The 16,563-nt window shown below is 53.3% G+C and overlaps 1 long non-coding RNA gene across 1 annotated transcript in view; it reads left to right on the top strand.

The window, feature by feature from the left end:
* The first annotated feature begins 1,567 nt into the window (after positions 1–1,567).
* The window catches only part of LOC117284498, an 18,557-nt gene continuing 3,561 nt past the window's right edge, over positions 1,568–16,563 (top strand). Inside the window, exon 1 of the long non-coding RNA XR_004515596.1 lies at positions 1,568–1,875. This is a non-coding gene — a long non-coding RNA (uncharacterized LOC117284498). The remainder of the gene's footprint in view (positions 1,876–16,563) is intronic.

Below are 16,563 nucleotides of genomic sequence, written 5' to 3'. Positions count from 1 at the left end.
CAGTGACCGGCAGGGGTCAGGGCCACAGGAACCCACGACCTCGTGGACTCAGAGCCCCCAGGGCGGCAGCGGAGGGTGCGGGGCTCAGGTGCACATGCGCGCTCCTCTCTCCACTTCAGCCCCTGCTGGAGCACCTCTGCAGGTGTCTCTGTAAAGCTCCTCCCAGTTTTGTTTTCTTGGGCTGGCTCTCCGAAATCGTCTCTTTGTTCTCTCTCTCTCTCTCTCTGTGCTTTGCCGGCCTCCTGCCTTTGAATGGATGCTCCCTGGGAGCAGGGATTTTTGTATGTCCGTGCCCACTGTCGGCAGTAAGTGCGCAGGAAACATTAGTTGGAAGAGACTAGGAGGCAGCCCCTGTCGAGAGACAGGAATCTAAAGGAGCTGCGCATTCAAGAAAAGGCACCATCTGTGCAAAGGCCCTGGGGCAGGGGTGGAGGCTGGTGTGTTGGGAGAGCAGCAAGGAGGTTTGTGTGGCTGGCCTAGAAGGAAGGATGGGGAGAAAGGGAGGAGTGGAGAGAGGGAAGGGATGGGGCAAGTCCTTCAGTATCTTGTGGGCTGCGTGCGGGAAGGGATTGGGCTTTGACTCCAGGGGAAGTGAGCGACCCAGAGGGCTGAGGACAGAAGACCGAGGGACCTAATTTGGTTGCTCACAGCGCCCTCTGGTGGTGGAAGCCAAATGTCTGTGGGCAGGGGAGGTGGGAGCATGGAGTAGAGGAGTCAGCTGTGGGGACCTCGGACCTGGGGTCCAGCACGGAGAGTTGGCTGCTCCAGACCCCACGTGGGGGTAAGGAGGAGGCAGGAGAGGCCCTGGGGAGTAGTTGTGTCCTCCAAACATCCTCGCCCACCCTTGGGAGTAGGCTTTGCTCAGCAGAGGGTGAAGGGAGAGTTTGGATCGTGCTGTACTCATCTGTGGATTAATCCGTGGAGGCGTCAGCGCCGCGCACGCTGTTAGGAGGCGGGGCCTTCTCAGAAGAGGAAGTCGCTGGGGTCGTGACCCGGAAGTGTTTCTCTCCCTCCCGGGCTCCTCGCTTCTCTCTCCGCTTCCCGGCCGCCATGCGGTGAGCAGCTCTCCTCCGCCAGACCCTTCCGCCACACCCTTCCTGCCTTGGAGCCAGCTGACCATGGACTGAAACCTGTAGACATCGTGAGTCCAAATGAACCTCTCCTCCTTTAAGTTGTGGGTGGCAGTGTGTATGGGGCTGGGGAGAGAGGTGCCAGCCCTGCGCTGTGGGCGTGTGCACACGTGCTGAGTGTGTCTCTCTGTGTGCCCGAGGCTGGTGGAGCACGCCTGCGCCTGCACGCACACACGAGCCCTGTGTGTGCTCACCTGGGTGTGTCGGGCAGAGCCGTGAGTATTTGAGGCCCTGGACATGGTGATTGTTACCTGTGATGTGTGAACTTGATTTGAGTAGGAACCGCTGGGCGGATTGGCAAAGCTCTGGGTGTGTCTGTGGGTGACTGACGGCGGAGGGTGCAGGCTCCGGATCTGGGCAGCTCCAGCCAGTAGGCGTGTAGCCTGCATGGCATAAAAAGGGAAAGGAAGTCTTCTCCTTTCTTTGGAGGGGCTCTGGTCTTTGCCATTGTCCTTGGACGTTGGTCTCCAGTTCCTTCAGGCTTGCAGCACAGTCTCTTCAGCCGGCTGCCGGACTCACACCCGTGACTGTGCAGCGAGCTTGCAGGCTTCTTCAGGCTTCTTCTGACTGGATCCTGCCCTCTGGCACATGGGTGGCCCTTTTGGAACCTCATGGCCCCTGGGACTCTTCCTGTTCGGATCCTGTCAGCCTGCCTCACGGTCCTGTCTCTAGTCATACACTTTTTCTGTCGACTCTCTTCCTCCCCAGAGCCCTAACTCATACCGATGTCCATGCGTGTGCTCAGGTGGGTCTGAGGGCATTGTCGTGTGTGCCCACTTGCATGTAAACATGCACCTGAACATATTTCATGTGCCCGTGTGAACACACGTGTGTCCCCGGCGTGCCTGTGCTCACCCACTGTGTGTATGTGAGGACATCAACATGAGGTGCCCATGTGCTGAGCCTGGCACCAGGGCTGTGTGGACCCCCGCTCCCCAGGACAGCTTGACCAGCCCGGCCTCCCTCTCTCCGGCTTCGACCCGAGCCTCTCGGCTCCCTCCTCACCCCCGAGCCAAGTGCACCTTCAGAGAAAAAGGTTGCAGAGCAGGAGCCCCTCCCCGACCCTTCCCATCCTCCAGACTTGGGGAGCCAGAATGGTTTTTTTAGAAAGGCCCCCGGGCTCCCAGGGGAGGGCAGGAGCTGGGACCACGATAACTGGACAGAGCTCCGGGAGGACAGCAGCAAAGTTCAGACAAAGGCCCGGGCAATTGCACCACGGCCCCTCCTTGTCTGCCTGCTTCACTTCCTGCTGCTGGAGTTGCCTGTGGTCAGCCAAGGTCTGAGAATATCAGATAGGTAATTCCAGAAATAAATAGCGTACGCATTTTTAACTTTCACTTAGAAATTTCATGACTGCTGCTTCTTCCTGTCTTCCCCCCGCTCCCATTCATCCCCTTTTCCTCCTCCTCCTATTGTCAGTTATTACCGAGAATCACTGTGCGTGCAGAAGTTATGCACTGTGTGTATTGTTACTGTGTAGACCGAGCGTGCCCCCCGAGACCCTTTTGCTTTTGGACGGCAAATGGATCACGAGGGTGCTTGACTGCATTGCTAGGTGTGCTGCTGGGAGGTGGGACTGGGTTAGCGGTGGTCCCGGGGGTGGTGAGCCGGAAGTGTTTATCCCCCTCCCAGGCCCCGCCTCCAGCTCTGCTTCCTGGTCTCCATGAGGTGAGCAGCCTTCCTCCGCTGTGCCCCTGTGCCATGCTGGTTCTGCCCTGGAACCAGCCAACCATGGACTGTAGCCACGAGCCGCCGCAAACCCCTCTCCTCCTCTACGCTGGGGGCGGGGGCGGGCCTCGTGTCTAAGCCACGAGGAAGCAGCAGAGACTTGGGTGCACAGTGTTGGCAGGATTACAGAGCAAAGGGAACTCTGCTGTTGGTGGTGAGATGCTCAGGGGGCCAATCACCCTGGAAAAGTTCCATATATCTATGTATGTATTAGGCAGGGTTTCACTGTGTTGCCCAGCAGGTGGGCCGTGAACTTGGAATCCTCCCGCCTCAGCCTCCTGAGTAGCTGGGACTATAGATGTGCTCCGCCATACTTAGGTTTTGGGGATTTTCATGTAAAGTTAAATCTCAGTTATCCTGTGGCCTAGAAATTCCACTGGTGGATACTTCCCTGAGAGCAATGAAAATGTGTGACAGGTTGCATTGTAGCAGCTGTAGTTATGAGAGTCCTTCTGTGCCCATCAACAGATAGATGGATGAAGAAATTGCAGTATGTTCGTAAATAGAAAAATACTTAGTAAAAAAAAAAACTTCCTCCTCCTTGTATTCTCCTCCTCCTCCTCCTCTTCCTGCACCTTCTTTTTCCTTTTCTTTTCTCTTTTGGGATTAAGTCTCCCTATGTAGTTCAGACTGGCCTCGAACTCACTGTGGAGCCCAAGTGCTGGGATGACAGGCCCGGTTCCACCACGCCCAGCCCAAGCTTTTTAACTATGCGGAGACACAGATGAATTTCAAATGTGAAAGAAACCATGCATAAAAGACCATATACTGCATAGTTCCTCTTCTGTGATATTCCGGAAGAGGCAATAATCATCACCAAGGGACAGAAATCAGGACGGGGCTGGTCTGGATTGGGAAGGTGGAGTGGGGTAGTGAGGGGAGCCTGCGGGGTAAAAATGATGACATTTTGCTGTGCTGTGATGGGCGGGGATGTCGGTCACACATCCATCCAGGCTCGCGCCGTGCCTCCCTGTGCCTCTGTGTCACGTTGTGTGTGAGTTATGTCTCGATGAAAGCGTGGGCTTGGCTGGTGAGAGACGCACACCCAGTCCTGCCGCGGACTCCTACGCCAACAGCGTTCTTACCATCGCCCTTGTACAATGCCCGCCGTCCACCTCTGTGGCAGGTGCCCTCACTCTGCTGCGGTGGAAAGAAAAACGCTCTGCCCCGTCCTGGGGCTGTTGTTTGGAATCTGAATCTGAGAGCGGAGGAGCTGAGGGGTTCCGAGCAGGGCAGGGTGACCCAGGGCCACCACGGTCCTCACGAAGGCCCTGGCGAGAGAGGGCGGCAGGAGCCAGGGGAGGAGCGGAGAAGACGGGGCTGCTGGGTGCAGGCAGAGGGGCTGGGGGGCCCTCGTGCTTGGGTAGAGCTGGGGTGTGCGGGGCCTGCGGAGAGATGGGCCGGTGGGCTGCAGACAGAGCTCTGTAGAGAGAGGCACCTGTACCCTGCACGTGTGTGTGTGTGGGCGCCCGCCCGCCTGTGTCACCACAGATCTCTCAGCTGTCTGCACTGCGACACGTCACCCCTTCTGTCTGTCTGTCTGTCTGCCGGCGAGTCCGTTTACCCATTGCCCATCCGCCCGTCCATCTCCACACATCTAGGTGTCTGCGAATGTGTGTGCCGTGACTCATTGTCCTCCCTGCTCTCCTCCCTTCCACCCTCTCAGCCCCCCTCTCTTCCAGCCACTCCCGGGCCCCTCCCTCCTCCCACCGTGCATCCACCTGTACACATCCATGTCGGTCTGTGAGTCCCTCCCCCTCTCCCTCTGCCCCTTTCTGTCTCCCTGTCCCCCCTGTCCCCCAGGTGCAGGCCAGTCCGGAGTCCGGAGCTGGGAGTGGGTTCCTCTTTCTCATGGGCCTGCAGCTGCATCCTCTGCTCCGCGGCTGGGCCCCCGGAGCCTCCCACGGAGTGGACGCAGACCTCACTGCCCTGGGCCCGGCGTCGGTGGAACTCGCTCTGGCTGCAGTCGTTGCAGGGTCTGGAATGCAGCCGACACGGTCAGATGTTTGCAGTAGGAACCGAGGACAGCACGTGGTGACCGTGGCTTCCCAGACAGGGCCTTTCCGAGCCAGGCCCAGGACAGGGTCCCAGAGTGGCTCTGGCTGGGGGTCTCCCGTCTTTCAGAACACACTCGGAACCATGGTCGCATTTACTGGGCATGGGCTGTGCGCCGGACCTGGCCAAGCAGGTGCAAAGGCTGTTTTCTGTCCTCCATGCTGGCAGGGCGGAGTTCACGTTGTGAAAGTGCAGAAGGGCAGGGGAAAGAAACCCTAACTGGTCATCATCATCGTTATTATTGTTGTTATTGTTGTTATTTTGGTTTCTTGAGACAGAATCTTGCGATGTAGTTCCGGCTGGCCTTGAACTCACTATTTCAAGGCCAGTGGAGCCTTGAAACCACAGTGATCCTCCTGCTTCAGCCTCCCAGTGGGATGACAGGTGTACCCCACCACACCTGGCTGGTTTTTATTTTTATGTTTCCCAGGGTCATCATGAAATGTTTAAGTCCTTAAATGCCAAATAAGATTATCTATCTATCTATCTATCTATCTATCCATCCATCCATCTCTCCTACTTCTGGAGAAAATTGCCATGAAAAATGAAAAAGGGCACATAAGCCTGAGAAACAGCCACCATTGAAGAAATTCTCCTATCTCATCCCCTCAGGCCCCAGGCTGGGATTACAAGCGTACAGCCTTTTTGCCCACTTTTAAGATAAAATTTTAGAGAGCTCACAGTACACGATGAATACATTCACCGTGGGACGGTGGCCCATGTACATAACACATCTTAACTCCTCTGCCTCTTTTAAAAAAATCAGAAATTTTGGTTTTTCCCCCATGAAGTGTCAGTGTTCTTTATATATGTGACATACAAGTCTTTCATGAGACAAATATTTTACAGATATTTTCTCTCCATCTGTGACTTGTCTTTTAATCCAAAGAACAAAACTTTTATAGCTGATGAACTCCAGTCATTGGATGGGGGGTTCGTGTGAGGTGCTGTGAGGGCACTGCAGTTTTATAGATGTGCAAAGTGAGACCCAGAGAGAGGGCAGCTTGTCTGAGGCCAGTTGCTACTGAGTGCACTCCAGCCCTCTGAGGCTCGTACTGATTGGGCCAGTGCCTCCTGCCTAGCAGTGGGGCTGCCGGATCTTATGGTACTTCTGTTTCAAGGTATTTAGAAGCCTCCATACTGGTTTCCATTATAGATGTACCAATTTACATTCCCACCAAAAGTATGCAAGGGTTACCTTTTCTTCACCAGCACTTATTATAGTTTATCTTTCTCACGTTAGCCATTTTAACCACAGGGTGGCAGTGTCTCACTGGGGTTTTGTATCTATAGCTCCCTGATGGTTAGGGATGCTGAGAGGTTTTTTTTCATGTACCCATTGGCCCTTTGTCATTTGCTGAAGTTCCCCATCAGCCACTCATAACAGAGTCCATTCTCAGCTTGTTTTGTTACCCTCTTGCTGACTTCTCAAGTTGAATATTTTGGATGTGTGTTTACTGCTCTGGTGGCATGGAAAAGGAAGAGATCATTTTGTGACGTGTAGGAGAGAGAAATGTCAGGGAAAGGAAATTTGCAGTTGGGTTTTGATGGATGAATAGGAGTTTTCTAAGATGTATAAGAGGTTGATTCCAGATGAGATAACTGTCAGTCAGAGCAATAGCATCCTCTCGGGAGGGAGACTTCAGGATGCCCAGATTTTGCCAAAATTCCACTTCAAAGCTGTGCTCACGTCAAATCAGACTGGGCAGCAGGGCACAATCTGCTTGGCTCTCTCCCTCTTTGCCCTGAAATGTGTCATGGGGACAGTTTGGGAAGGTGACCATGTTCTGGAGTTGAATGATGGTGATTATTGTACGAGCAGGTGACTGTCCCAAACAGCACTGACTGCACCCTGGTGACCATGGTAAACTATCTGTTATGTGTATTTTACTGTGATGAAAAATGATAAAATTGCTAGATGAAGAAGAGCACACACACACAGTTTATTAGGGTGTTTGTTCGTTGAGACAGGGTCTTGGTATATAGTTCAGGCTGGCCTCAAACTCGCAGGCTGGCCTTGAATTCACAGCAATCTTCCTGCCTCAGTCGTCTGAGTTCTGGAATTACAGGTGTGCACCACCACGCCTGGCTGGTAGCGCACACCTTTAGAAAGGAAATAATGTAGATTTTGAAAGTCCTCTGCTGTGATTCCAGGCATGCAGAACATTGGAAATCCTCCCAGAGTGCTCTAAATAGACACACACTATTCCTGTATTTCCCTGTGTTCTTGATTTGTACATATACCTATATATATTGCCAGAATGGATCACACTATGTATTATAAAATGCAATTTTTGTTCAATAATAGGTCTTGTCCGTTATCCTCTATCATGGAAAATACGAGTGTGGCTGTAGCTCCCTCTGTCTTGTTCGTGTGCGTTCACAGCGCATCATGAATACATCGCATCGTGGGGAACTGGTGCCCACAGCACGGGCTCTCACATCTTGGTTCTTTTTCCTTCGCCCCCCTTTCTTCCCATCTTCCCACTGCTGGATTCCTTTCCCGTCTCTACACAATCTATTGTGAAGGGGCATTTTCAGGATGGTATAATATTAGTTTATTTTTAAATTGGTAGAAATTTGATTCAGGGTGCTTTTATAGGGCCCAGGCTGGTCCTGAACTCCTGGGACCAAGTGATCCTCCTGCCTCAGCCTCCCAAGTAGCTGGGATGATGGGTGTGCAAGCATGTGGCTGGCGAAGGATATTGTATAGCAACACATTTTTTTCTTGAAGGCCAAGAGAGAAATGTTTGTCTTTCCAGCTCATACGGCCTCTGCTTCAAGTACTCAACTGCTCTGGTAATGTAGGAGTCAAAGCAGCCATTGCCAACAGGGAAACGGGACAGGCCATGTGTCAATAAAACTTTATTTATAAAAACAAGCAATGGGCCCTCCCTGGTTCTGCGCCATGAACATTCCTTAGTATTTACTTAACCTGTAGCCCTGTGCTGCTGGTGGACTTTTTTCCTTTAAGAATTTCCCCCCATTACTCCTGATGTTGCGGCGAACGAACATATGCCATCTCTTAAGGTTTGGCAGGCACACAAGATGGAAGGGAGCCGGGTCCCTCAGTTGTCAGCCATTCATCAGGAGCACCCATTTTACAGACACAGAAACCGAGGCCCGGGAAGAGACTGTCACGTGATTGAGGAGGAAAGACCTAAAATGTCGGTTGGGGTTTATCTGTCACAGCAGCCAGCATTAGTCGAACTTATTGGTGTTGATCTCGGAGTGGTTTTGTCTTCCAGGGCACAGGCGGTGACCTCTGGAGATGTCGCTGATGGTCACAGCCAGGGACAGGGTGCTTCTGTCCCGAGGGAAGAGGCAGAGGATGTAGCCCCCTGTTCTGCCGTCCTGCGCAGCACGGCCCCAGTACAGCACATTTCCTCACAGCCACTTCAGAGCTCTTCATGGGGGCTAAGAAGTGGAACCAACGGAGTGTCTCTCAGTGGAGGGACAGACGCCAGAAACATGCTTCCCACGCACAATGGAACACGATTCAGCTTTAGGAAAATGGAAAATGCCCGCTGGGTGTGGCGGTGCACGCCTGTCGTCCCAGTACTCTGGGAGGCTGAGGCAGGAGGGTCGAGATTTCGAGGCCAGCCTGGATGATTTAGCAACTTGAGGAAGCCCTGTCCCAAAATAAAAAATGAAAAGGGCTGGGGATGTAGCTCAGGGCAAAGGCCCTGGTTCCATCCTCCGAACTGCAAAGCAAAGCAAAACAAAGCAACGCTACTCCCCCCACCAAAAAAAAAAAAAAAAAAAAAGCAGAAAAACAATAAACCTCCCACCACCACCACAACAGCAAAAAGCAGAAAAACAAAAACAGGAAATTCCATCACTTGCAAGCACACTTGCAAGCACACTTGTAAGCAATTTCAAGAGGAAATTGTGTTAAGTGAAATAAGCCAGGCACAGAGGTTTTTGTTTTTTTTTTTTGGTACCGGGAATCAAACTCGGGACCTTGTGATTGAGAAGCACGTGGCAGCCTCACTGAGCTAAACCGCCGGTCCAGGCAGAGTTAAATACTTCCGGATCTCACTCAGAGATGAAATCTAATGACGTTAAGGACCTGGGCTGCGGCTCAGTGGCAGATGCTTGCCTTGCATATGCGAAGCCCTGGGTTCCATCCCCAGAACTGCCACAATAAATAAATGAAAAAGCTGAATGCAAGGAAACAGAAAAAAAACAAAACAAAACAAAACAAAAAAAACGGTGGCTGCTGCGGGTTAGGGCGGTTGGGTGGTGGCTGGGGAAAAGGGTGGCATTTGTGAAGGGGTAGAAATTTATACCTATGGGCCGGGGATGTAGCTCAATGGTTCCGCCGCCTGCCCGGCAAAAGCGCAAGGACCTGAGTTCGATCCCCAGTACCAAAGAAAAAAGAAGAAACAAAATTTACACCTAGAGCAGATGAGTCCAGGTGACCAGGGTTATAAATAATATAGTGCATGTCAGCACCCGGCCAGAGAGGGTTTTCATTTATATTTGTGTTGCTGGGGATCGAACCCAGGGACCTGCGCTGGAGGCCGGAGTCACGTCCTCTCCGCCGAGACGTGAGACGCCCTCAGAGTGACCGGTCCTCTCCTTGCTCTGATTCACTCCCCAACCCTCGAGCGCGGAGGAAGTATCACTCCAAGCCCCACGACCAGGCACGGTAATTCTCTGCCCACGCGTGTTTATGCGCCCACTGGAAAGAGACACAAAGTGGCGCAAACGAGAATTGTCCTGGCGCCGAACAGGAGCAGCGCAGGGCTGGGCCGGCTCTGACCGGGTCCTTTTCTTTCTCGTTTCCCTCCGCCCTGCCGAGGTTAAGGTGTCTTCCTGAGGATGCGGGGAACTGGGTCGGTCCAGGGGCTGACTGCTCGGAACGGAGCCGCCCTTCGCCTGGCGGGTGGCGGAAGAGGTGACTTCATAGCTGACCTTCGAGTCGCCCGGCTCTGGGCACGCACATCAGGGTTCAGACAGATCCACGATCTGGGAAGCCCGGGCCGGATTGGAGCAGCTTTGTTGGCCGTGGGTGAGGGGTGGGCGTGGGGTGACGTCATCACCGCACCGGGGTGACGTCATCGCCGCGCAGGGGCTGGGGCGGGGCTCGGCGGTGGAGCACGTGCTGGGCATTTGCGAGTCCTTGGGGTGGGGGTGGGAGTCTTACAGTTGCATCGACTGCATCTGGGTCTGTACCTGTATCTGTGTTGTGATGATCTGTGTCTGTCTCTGTGTCATCCGCAGCTCCATCTGTAACATCTCTAGCAAGGGTGGAAAGCCTGTGGCACGCGTGCCGCAGCACGCAGGGCCTCTCCAGCGCGGGAGAAGCCAAGTCAGCCCAGCGGCTGAGAATCAGATGACAGTTGCTTTTTCTCAACTAAAAACCTCAGTATTTGGGTTTGGGATTGCAGGGTGGACACAAGTGGGTTTAAACAAGTGGGATTTGGGGGTGCAGTGTGGGCTCTGAAAGGTCTGCCCTGGGGATCTATAGCTGTGCTCACATCTATACGATCTGTATCTATGTCAGTCTGTCCCCGGCCTCCCTCTCCCAATAAATGAATAAGCGAATAGATATTTCTTTGTATGTTGCTGGGGCTGTTGGAGACTTTTCCTCTGCCACGGCCGTGTACAGAAATCCCCACCTCCGCGGTGCTCCTGAGAAGTGCTGACCGGTGTTGCCTGAACCTGTCTCTCACTGTTGCCTTCCACAACAGCCACACCAGTCTCCCACTGTTCCGCAGCAGGGCGGGCACCTCTGCCCCAGGGCCTTTGCACCTGCCCGCTGTCCCTGTCCCGCGGTGTCCTCCCCCAACGACTCACCGGAGTGCCTCCTCTCCTCCCCTCTTGGATCCCTGCTTACATTCCACCGCGTTAGCGAGGGCTCCCTGGGTCCCCTCGTGGGAAACTGTGCCTCTAGCTGCCTTCCACGACCTCTGTCCCCACAGAGCAACCCCCAGGCCGAGGGGCCCTGCCCTCAGCTACTGCATTGGTCTGTCGGTTTCTCCCCTCACTCGGGGAGGAAAGGGGGTTCTTGCGATGTGTCGGGCGGAAGTTTTGAGATGTGCATCGTGCCGCGGTGGGCTCCAGCTAAGCGACACGTTTCCTACCTCCTACATTGGTCTTTTGTCACAGGACGAACAGGGCACATCTTCCCTCGGGGGTTTTCTAGCGTGCCGTACATCGTTGTTAGGCACAGCCACTATGCTGGACCGTACCTCCCTTGAACTCTTTCCCCTCCTCCGGTTGGAAGTGTGAATTCACCGACCAGTGTCTCTCCTCCTCCGTCACCAGCCCTAGCACCCGCCGTCCTCCTGTCTGATTCTGGGTTTGACTCTTCTGAATTCCGCACTTTAGTGAGAGCGTGCAGGGCTCATCTTTCTGTGCCTGGCTTGTTTCACTTAGCGTTATGTCCTCTGGGCTCACCCACGTTGCTGCAGATCTAAGAATTTCCTTCTGTTTATTTATTTATGGTGCTGGGGATCGAATTCAGGTCCTTGCACTTTTGAGGCGGGTGCTGGATCCACTGAGCTAAATCCCTTGCCCTCCTTTTTAAAGGCTGTATAGTATTCCACTGTGGATATGTCACATTTTCTTTTCTTCTTGCTTCCTTTCCTTTTTCTTTTTTCCTTCTTTCTTTATCCTTCCTCCTCCCTCTCCCTCCCTTTTCCTCCTTTCCCTCATCCTTCTCCCCTCACTATTCCTTTTTCCCCTCCCTTCTTTTCTTTTTTTCTTTTGTGGTGCTGGGGATCAAACCCAGGGACCCATCCATGTACAGTAGGCAGTGCTGTACCTCTAAGCTATACCCCAAGCCCTTTGGACTTATTTTACTTTGAGACAGGTCTCACTAAGTTGCCCAGGCTGTCCTAGAACTTGTGATCCTCCTGCCTCAGCCTCCTCAGTAGCTGGGATGACACTGCAGTCAACCCGTACACCTTTGTGTCTGCCCGCTTGTTAAGAGTGTGGATGGTTTATATATATCATGATTTAGAGCAAAGTGTGAAGTAGGAAGCTTCTGGTCCTGAACCTTCATCTTTTCCTGAGCCTGCGCTGTCCTGACTAAAGGGGGCAGCCTGGGAGATGAGAAAGTTCTGGAGGTGGAGGCTGGTGATGGTGCTCAGTGCCCCCCACTCCCCGCAGCCTCCTGGGGTGTGCATGATGCTGGGATTAAGGGGGTGGGGTTACTAACCCGGGCTCGGCTCAGCACCACCCTAACCCGGGTAGCCTGGATAAGATAAGAGGGGCCGAAAGGCGAGTTAGGCTGTTCTGTTGTTCACCACCTTCTGCCCACGTGACTGCTGCCCCTCTCCCACTCCGCCTCGGAGCCAGCCCACAGCGGACCGAACCCCTACAAAGTGTGGGCCAAGTAAGCCTTTCCCCCCTTAACTTTGGGGGCTGGGTATTCTGTCTCAGCCATGAGGAAACTAACTAAGACAGTTATACTTCTTTCTTTTTTCTTTTTCTTTCTTTCTTTCTTTTTTGGTACCAGGAATCGAACTCGGGACCTTGCACCTACAAGGCAGGGGTGACAGAACCACTGAGCTAAATCCCCGGCCCTCTTTTTTCTATTTTAAAAATAGTGACGCAAAAGAGAGGCAAGGCCGAGTGACACCCATCTGTACCCAGCCATACCCGCCCGTCAGTCAGAAGAGAAAGGACACACATGTCCTCGGGGTGTGAAAGACGTCACCCCGAGTGTATGTCACTCCGACTTGGGAAGTGCCGGCTGGGCTTCCCCAGGACACTGTGAGGGCTGAGGCGCAGGGCTCTCCTGCTGGGGACAACTGAGAGACACAGGGACGGCAATCTGGGTTTCACCAGATGCCTTGCCTTCCCCTCCAGACCCTGAGAGGAGTCAGACACAGAGAAGAGACTGCATGATCCTCTCTCTGTGTCTCTCCCCTCTACGTTAGCAGTCCTGGTGTGGAGCTGGTACTTGCACAGAACACATCTGTATTCCTTTTTTCATCTCCTTACCTCCCTCTCCTCCTCCAGTTTCTTGATCCCGTTCCCTTTGACAAAAATCTCTCTACTTCCTGCTATCTGTCTTTTGTTGGGCTCTTTGTTTATAACTTGGGTTTCTCGTATAAGAGGAGCGGTGTAATAGTTAAGCTGTATGTTTGATTTATTGTGCTTAACATTATGGTCTCAAGGTGCACCTGTTATCTTATAAATGACTCACGTTTATCCCTCTTTATGGCAGAGTAGAGCTATACTGTATGTAAACGCTACATCTATCCATTCATCTGTTGACAGACAGCAGAGGACTCAGAATATATGAAGAACACAGTAAATTAGACCCCTAAAAGTAAACATCTAATTTAAAAAATGGGCAGGTGAAATGAAAACGCATTTCACGGAAAAAGAAGCACAAATGGCCAATAAATACACGAAGAAATTCTCCACATTCCTGGTGATTAGAGAAAAGCAAATGAAAACAACACCGAAGGCCCAGGGATGTAGCTCAGTGGTTCCGCCGCCTGCCTCGCAAGCACAAGGACCTGAGTTCAATCCCCGGTTCCAAAACAAAACCAAAAGGAGGCTTGTGGGGAGAGGGACCCCCTTCACTGTGGGCGGGAGTGCAGCCTGGTGCGACCACTGTGGGAATCAGTGTGGAGAGTCCTTAAAACATCAAAACTAGAGGGCCGGGGATGTAGCTCAGTGGTGCCCCTGCCTGCCTCGCAAGTGCAAGGTCCTGAGTTTGATTCCCGGTCCGAACAAAACGAAACAAAGACAAACTAAAACTAGAGGTTCCATTTGGGCCAGCCAGACCCCTTCCAGGGATCTCCCTGAAAGGGTGAGAGGCTCTTCTCACACCCGCGTATGGCTCCATCTCTGTGAGGCTTCAGCGCAGACAGCGGGGTGCAGGTGTGGGCGAGGACCCAGGACTTCGCCTGGGGTGGGCGTGTCTGAGGTGGGGATGGGCTGGGGCCGTCGGGAGGACTGAGGAATCCGTGGTGGCCACTGAGAGGGCTGCCGTGGATTAGAAATTAGAGAAATGTGAAGATTTTGCATGCATGCTTGGACTACGGCTTCTTAGTGTCCCCGCCAGCTAGAGGCCTTCTTTTTGGGTTTCTGGTGCCCTGCGCCTTCTCAGAAGGGGGAGCCCACGGGAAGGAGGCTGGCGCCACAGTGTTTAGGGGCACAAGCTGTGACCCTGAACTCGCCTGGGGGACACTTTGAAAGCAGACGCTGAGAAGGGGGATCCACGATGGGTTTGTTTTTGTTTTTGTTTTTTTGTTTTTTTGAGACAGGGTCTCACTATGTAGTCGAGACTGACCTGGAACTCACTGTGTAGCCCAGCCTGGTCTCGAACTCACAGCGACCCTCCTGCCCCGGCCGAGATGTTTATTAGGAGACAGACGAAGTGTCCTTGAGAAGTTGATCCCTTGTGCACTGTTTGTGGGAAAGCCAAAGGGTGCAGGTGCTGCGGGGGAAAAGTAGAGTCTGGCAGCTCTTTGAAAAAGTTGATGAGTTGGGTGTGATCCCATCATTCGGGGTCCAGCACTGGGGGACGGAGACAGGAGGGTCTCTGCAACTTTGAGGCTACTCTGGGTTACAGTGAAAGAATTGAAAGCAGGGGAGAAAGAGAGAGAGAGAGAGAGAGACAGCGAAATGCAGTAACGCCCTCAGTGGCATTATTCACGGCAGCCAAGAAAGGAAACGAACTCAGCAGACGAATGGAGAACACCAGAGAGCCTCCGCACGTAGCCATAAGAGCGATGCAATTGTGGCCAGTCCTGCCACACGGGTGACCCTCGAAGGCCTTGTGCCCACGGGAAGGAGGAAGGACCTGAAAGCCCCCACCCAGTACGGTCTCATTTACCAGGTGTCCCCAGAACAGGAAGGTCTACAGAGACGGAAGGCCGGTTGCTGGCTTCCAAGGAGGAGGGTGGATTGGGGAGCGATTTCTTAGCAGGCTTGGGGGTGACCTTCATGCTCTCCGGGGAGACCGAGGGGTTACCGGCAGGACACGAGTGTAGGTTGTGGTCACCAGCCTGCCTCACCTCTGCAGCTTTTGAATCTGTCTCATTTGTGCATCAAGACAGCTGGGTGCAAGGGAAGCTGGGGCCCACGTGGGCAAGTCTCTCCCTCTCTGTGCCTCTGAACTACAGGGTTGAGGGGCTCTTGGAAGACGGATGAGGAAATGCACTTCCTGCTGGGCACGCAGGGGGAGGCTGGGAGAATCGGTCCATGCCGGGGTGTGGAGATCGACTGAGCATGTCTGCCCAGGCGCAGGGCAGGAGGAGCCCAAACCTGAGCTCTGTGGTTTGCTTCTCATAACAGCCCCACGCCTTCCTTTTATAGTAGGGAAGTCCAGGGCTGGAGGTTCTGGAAGTTTTGAACTCGAGGGGATTCCAGAGACTCTTGGGTTTGGGTGGCCGAGACCCATCTAGGTGCCAGGTCCAGTGGCTGGCACACGGGAATTGGTACTGATCAAAGGTCAACAGAAGCAGCCTCTTCTTTTCTTTTCTTGTACCTGAGATTGAACTCAGGACCCTGTGCTTGCGAGGCAGGCAGCGGCACCCCTGAGCTAAATCTCCAGCCCTTCTTTTCTTAGACAGAGTCTGACCATGTATCCCAGGCTGGCCTCCATTTACAGCAATCCGCCTGCCTCGGCTTCCCAAGTGCTGGGATTATAGGCACTTGCCATCACACCCAGTGACAACCCTTGGTGTCAGGGCTGGGCTGTGAAATGTGGGTTCCGAACCGGTGTCTAACTCCATTAGTTCTGCTGACGAGATGCCACCCAGGGCCTTCTGCACTCTGGGGAAGAGGCTGGACCACCGGACACACGGCTCCGAACTTCTTTGCCACGAGAGGTGGTGGTTTCAGCCCTGCAGGCCTCATATCAGATGTTACAGGAGCTTTTATGGAATTATAACCCGTTTAACGAGACCTCATAAACAGGACGTTCCCACCACCAACTCCTGGAGGAAATAGCATGTGGTACTGAGTGTTCTCTCACAGAACCAGTCTCGGTGTCCTTAGACGGCAGCGGGCAGGAGAGCAAACGCTTGCTTATTGCTGGGCGTGGTGGTGCCCAGTTGTAATCCCAGCCTTCTCGGAGGCTGAGGCAGGAGGATCACAAGTTCAAGCCCAGCCTGGACAACTCAGCAACTTAGTGAGACACTGCCTCCAAATAAAACATTTTAAAAGGGCTGGGAATGGAGCTCAGTGCAAAGGCCCCAGGTTCAATCCCTAGTATCTTTAAAAAAACAAAAAAGTCACATGTTTATATTTGTAAATCACACTCCTATTTTGTAAAGCAGCGTTGTGAAGGTGAGGTTGACACACGGTAATGCTCCTGTTTGAAGGGTACAGTTTCATACGCGCTGCCTTCTGTCTACGCCCATGAGAACCCCACCGGCGTCAGGCCGGCTGTGCATCTGTCACCCCCCAAGTTCTCTTCCCTCCCTGGCAGTCAAAGGTCGGCTTCCCGCCCCTCTTCAGTTTGATTTTTCTATAAGCAGAACCGTGAAACATGTATTTTGGGGGAGAGCCCGGACTCTTTTCATTCAGCAGAGTGACTCCGAGGTTTGTCCCTGGTTTTGCACATATTAATAACCCCTTCCTCCTGCTCAGCGGCCCTGCCCTCTTAGGAGGGAGAGAAATCTGGGCTGCTTCTGGGTTTCAGCTCCAGTACCAACGACTCTCACCTGGCCCC

The sequence above is a fragment of the Fukomys damarensis genome, unplaced genomic scaffold (assembly GCF_012274545.1).
Source record: "Fukomys damarensis isolate Sample0158 unplaced genomic scaffold, DMR_v1.0_HiC HiC_scaffold_37, whole genome shotgun sequence".
NCBI lineage: Eukaryota > Metazoa > Chordata > Mammalia > Rodentia > Bathyergidae > Fukomys > Fukomys damarensis.
This window is presented reverse-complemented; position numbering and strand designations above follow the sequence as displayed.